We start from the raw sequence: 6000 nt of genomic DNA, 5'->3' as shown, positions 1-6000 counted from the left end.
TTCTCTGGTGATCCAGTGGTTAGGACTGCTTATTTCCAAGCAGGGGGCTGGGATTCAATCCCTGTTCAGGGAACTAAGATTCTGCAAGCCTAAGAGACGTAAGAGACCTGGGTTCTATCCCTAGGTTGGGAAGATCCCCTGGAGAAGAAAATGGCAACCCACTCCAGTATTCTTGCCTGGAAAATCCTATGGACAGAGGAGCCTGGCGGGCTACAGGCCATGGGGTCATGAGAGTCGGACACGACTTAGCAAGGAAACCGTACACACACTATTGATCCTATGAATAAGATAGATAACTAATAAGAAGCTATTCTATAGGAACCTACTGTATACCTACTGTAAAGCACAGGGAACTCTATTCAGTGACAAAGAGGAGATATATATACATTTGGCTGATTCACATCGCTGTACAGCAGAAACTAACAGAACACTGTAAAGCAAGTCTACTCCGATAAACACTAAAAAAAAGAGTGGCTGAGAACTCTTAGTCGCGCTAAGTGAGATTTAATTCCCTGACCAGGGATCGAACCTCTGCATTAGAAGCATTAAGTCTTAGCCACAGGACCGTCAGGGAAGCCCTCATATTATCTTCTGTTCATGAGCCCTGCCCTCACCCTTTTCTCCACCGAAGTAAAAGAAACTTTTAAGGCTTGAATTCCAAATTCACCAGGAGGTTTTCTCTGTCTTCTCTATCAAACAGTGATCACCTCTTCCTTGAGACATCCAAGATACTGGATAGGTCTTTATGGGTTAGGCTACATAAATTCAATTTATGTAGCTATGCATTTTCTGTGGTCTTCCTCACATAGTTATTAGTATATTTCTGTTCGTTTAGTTCAGTTGCTCATTCGTGTCCAACTCTTTGTGACCCCATGGACTGCAGCACGCCAGGCCTCCCTGTCCATCACCAACTCCTGAAGTTTACTCAAACTCATGTTCATTGAGTTGGTGATGCCATCCAACCACCTCATTCTCTGCCGTTCCCTTCTCCTCCTGTCTTCAATCTTTCCCAGCATCAGGGTCTTCTCTAGGGAGTCAGTTCTTCACATCACGTGGCCAAAGTATTGGAGTTTCAGCTTCAACATCAGTCCTTCCATGAATATTCAGGACTGATTTGCTTGAGGATGCACTAGTTGGATCTCCTTGCACTCCAAGGGACTCTCAAGAGTCTTCTCCAACACCATAGTTCAAAAGCATCAATTCTTCAGTGCTCAGCTTTCATTATAGTCCAACCCTCACATCCATACATGATTACTGGAAAAACCACAGCCTTGACTAGACTGACCTTTGTTGCCAAAGTAGTATCTCTGCTTTTTAATATGCTGTCTAGGTTGGTCATAACTTTTCTTCCAATGAGTAAGCGTCTTTTAATTTCATGGCTGCAGTCACCATCTGCAGTGATTTTGGAGCCAAAAAAATAAAGTCTGTCACTGTTTCCATTGTTTCTCCATCTATTTGCCATGAAGTGATGGGACTGGATGCCATGATCTTAATTTTCTGAATGCTGAGTTTTAAGCCAACTTTGTCACTCTCCTCTTTCACTTTCATCAAGAGGCTCTTTAGTTTTTCTTCACTTTCTGCCATAAGGGTGGTGTCATCTGCATATCTGAGATTATTATTTCTCCCAGCAATCCTGATCCCAGTTTGTGCTCCATCCAGCCCAGCATTTCTTATGATGCATATAAGTTAAATAAGCAAGGTGACAATATACAGCTTTGACATATTCCTTTTCCTATTTGGAACTAGTCTGTTGTTCCATGTCCAGTTCTAACTGTTGCTTCTTGACCTGCATATAGATTTCTCAGGAAGCAGGTAAGGTGGTCTAGTTATTCCCATCTCTTCCAGAATTTTCCACAGTTTATTGTGATCCACACAATCAAAGGCTTTGGCCTAGTCAATAAAACAGAAATAAATGTTTTTCTGTAACTCTCTTGCTTTTTCGATGATCTAGCGGATGTTGCCAATTTGATCTCTGGTTCCTCTGCCCTTTTCTAAAACCAGCTTGAACATCTGAAAGTTCATGGTTCAAATATTGTTGAAGCCTGGTTTGGAGAATTTTGAGCCATTATCTTATCTCTCCTTGCCATTCTTTGGAACTCCGCATTCAAATGGGTATATCTTTCCTTTTCTCCTTTGCTTTTCACTTCTCTTCTTTTCTCACCTATTTGTAAGGCCTCCTCAGACAGCCATTTTGCTTTTCTGCATTTCTTTTTCTTGGGGACAGTCTTGATCCCTGTCTTCTGTACAATGTCACAAACCTCCGTCCATAGTTCATCAGGCACTCTGTCTATCAGATCTAGTCCCTTAAATCTATTTCTCACTTCCACTGTGTAATCATAAGGGATTTGATTAGTATCTTAAGAGCAAGCAATATGCTAGAGCTCTCTGTATGCCCACAAAATCTGCACTGAGTTCTTTGGATAACAGGAAGGTGTCAATACAAATTTGTAGAGCTTGATAATGAAGCAGTGTACTAAAGCAGACAAAAGGGAACTTTCCCAGGGTGGAAGGGCAGAATTGGGAGTTGGGACTGACATATATACATAACTATGTACAAAATATCTATGCCGACTAAGGTCGGTCTAGTCAAGGCTATGGTTTTTCGTGTGGTCATGTATGGATGTGAGAGTTGGACTGTGAAGAAGGCTGAGCGCCAAAGAATTGATGCTTTTGAACTGTGGTGTTGGAGAAGACTCTTGAGAGTCCCTTGGACTGCAAGGAGATCCAACCAGTCCATTCTAAAGGAGATCAGCCCTGGGATTTCTTTGGAAGGACTGATGCTAAAGCTGAAACTCCAGTAATTTGGCCACCTCATGCGAAGAGTTGACTCATCGGAAAAGACTCTGATGCTGGGAGGGATTGGGGGCAGGAGGAGAAGGGGACAACAGAGGATGAGATGGCTGGATGGCATCACTGACTGGATGGACGTGAGTCTGAGTGAACTCCGGGAGATGGTGATGGACAGGGAGGCCTGGCATGCTGCGATTCACGGGGTCGCAAAGAGTCGGACACAACAGAGGGACTGAACTGAACTGATGTACAAAATATCAATAGATAACTAATGAGAACCAACTGTACAGCACAGGGAACTCTACTCAGTGCTCTGTGGTGGCCTAAATGGGAAGGAAATCTAAAAAAGAGGGGATATGTGTATACATGTGACTGATTCACTTTGCTGCACAGCAAGAAACACAACACTGTAAAGCAACTATACTCCAGTAAAAATTAATTTAAAAAAAGGAAGCTTCCCTCTTCTTTTGGTAAGATGGACAGTCAAGTTTACTGTCAGTCAGGTCTAGAAATTAAAAGTATAGAGACCGAGAGTTTACCTGACAATTGTGAGCCATCATATTACAGTTACTGCTTTCCCTGCACTAGCTTTGGAAGCAATAAAGAGGGAGAGAAATCAGTCTACCTGAAATGGCCATGCCTGGCCTGCCAGTTTTTCCACCTTGGGCCACCTGAATCTCTTCCACCTTCCCACGACCTCTGGATGGAACAGAGGTCAGAGAAGGCATGTAAGTAAAGTACAGAGTACTTTTCGAGCAGCAGTTGTCACCCAAGCTAGAATCACAATCCTTCTCACTGGGGAAGCAACACAGCATGGTCGTTAAAAGCATGCTCTGTAGCATCAGTCTGCTTCGGTTCATAATGTCAGTTTTGCCCCTTGTCAGCTGCATGACCATGGGCAAATTACTACTCTGGCCCCAGCTTCCTCATCTCTAAAATAGGGATGACACTGACTTCCCTGCTGGTTCAGAGGCTAACACTCTGTGTTCCCAATGCAGGGGGAGTGGGTTCAATCCCTGATGAGGGAACTAGATCCCACATGCCGCAACTAAGAGTTCACATGTTGCACCGGAAGATTCCGCACCCCGCAACCAAGACCCAGAGCAGCCAAATAAACAAATAAATATCTAAAGAATAAAAATAGCAATGATAACAGTACTTGCTTCACAGAGTTGTTGTGAGGATTTATTTTATGTAAAGCACTTAGAATAGGGCTTGGCAATAAATAATAACTACTAAATATTACTGTTATTTACAATTGTTATATAGACTGTTATTTACAATTACTATTATTAATAATTTCTCTCACCACTCAACTTATTTAATTGGCCATCATTTCCTACTGATCTCTTCACCAAAATCTCTCTCAAACACCTGCCTTCCATCATGACCATCACCGTTTCAGTTCATACGATCAGACTGTGACCTTTACTCACTTATCAAACAAATTTATAAACAGCCTTGTGGCTCAGCTGGTAAAGAATCCATCTGCAATGTGGGAGACCTGGGTTTGATCCCTGGGTTGGAAAGATTCCCTGGAGATGGGACAGGCTACTCACTCCAGTATTCTGGCCTGGAGAATTCGATGGACTGTATGGTCCATGGGGCTGCAAAAAGTTGGACACGACTGAGCGACTTTCACTTTCAGGAAACGATGAACTATATTAGATTTGGGGGCTAGACAGATGGAAAGCAAAAACTTAAAATTTCAACCCATAGTGAATCCAGAGAATCCAGAACAAATAAACTGGAAATGACAGTACAGCATAATTAGTATCATCTGAGAGAAATGCAAAGACATGTACACAAGGGAATGAAAAGTGAAAGTGAAGTTGTTCAGTTGTGTCTGACTGTTTTTGACCCCATGGACTATACAGTTCATAGAATTCTCCAGGCTAGAATACTAGAGTGGGTAGCCTTTCCCTTCTCCAGGGGATCTTCCCAACCCAGGGATCGAACCCAGGTCTCCTGCATTGCAGGTGGATTCTTTACCAACTGAGCTAACTGGGAAGCCTATGCAAGGCAATACAGGACTACAAAAAAAAGTGTTTCTGACTCCTGGTGGTTCAGACAGTAAAGAATCTGCCTGCAGTGGAGGAGACCCAGGTTCGATCCCTGGATGGTGATGATCCCGTGGAGAAGGAAATGGCTACTCACTCCAGTATTCTTCCCTGGAGAATTCAATGGACAGAGGAACGTGGGTTGCAGAATCGGACACGACTGAATGACTAACACTTTCACTTTTTCACTTCCCCCCCAAAAGACTCAGCACATATTTTCCACTTTCCCTCCAACTGTGAACGCATTCCTACCGAAGCTCTTAACACTGTTGGGTTTATTGGAAGTCCACCGTCATCCCAACTTCAGCATGTTAAACAGACCTTTTAATTTCCCCACCTGCACTCCTGCTCTCAACCCTGCCTCCACCATGTTCCTTCCTGGTCTTTCCTGTGTCAAATGGCACTGTCATTTGTGCAGCGACTGAGGTAAAAAACCGAGGAGTTGTCCTTGTTTCCTTTTTCCCTGAACCTCATCAAACCCATCAACAAGCCCTTTTGGATGTATCTCCAAAATATATCCTCAATCCATCCACTTCAGCACATTTTAATTATTGCCTTCTTATTGGTTCAAATCAGCATCATCTCCCACATGGATGACTGAAGTAGTCTCCTAAGCGATCTTTTTGCTTCTACTGTTGATCCCTGCGACATGTTTTCCAAACTAAAATCAAAACAATCACTTTAAAATAATGAGATCCTGTGCAAAAACACCCCAATGGCTCCCCACTGTAATCAGAATAAAACGCAAACTTTTTAAAGTCTGACTGATCTGGCCACTGCCTTCACATGCCAGAGGTAGAGCTCTACTCTCCTGTTCACCCACCAGCTTTATTGGTTTCCTCCTGTTCCTCTACCATGCCAATCTCTTTCCACTTCGGGGCCTCCTCCCTTGATTTCCCTCTGTGGAGAGCATTTTCTTCCCCAGCCCTTTGCATGAATGGCTACTTCTTACCCTCAGCTCTTCAGCTCAAATATTCAAAGGGCCTTTCCTGATTTTTTTTTACCTAAAGTACCCTCTCTCCTATCTCCCATTAGGTTATTCATACTTAACACGATTTGAAATTATATCATTTACGCCTTCATTCGTTTACTGTCTGTCACGCTCTACCAGAATGAAGCTCCAGGTATTCTAGGCACTTGTCTGGTCACT

This window comes from Capricornis sumatraensis, chromosome 1 (genome assembly GCF_032405125.1).
Source record: "Capricornis sumatraensis isolate serow.1 chromosome 1, serow.2, whole genome shotgun sequence".
NCBI classification, from domain to species: domain Eukaryota; kingdom Metazoa; phylum Chordata; class Mammalia; order Artiodactyla; family Bovidae; genus Capricornis; species Capricornis sumatraensis.
Note: the sequence above shows the minus strand (reverse complement) of the source record.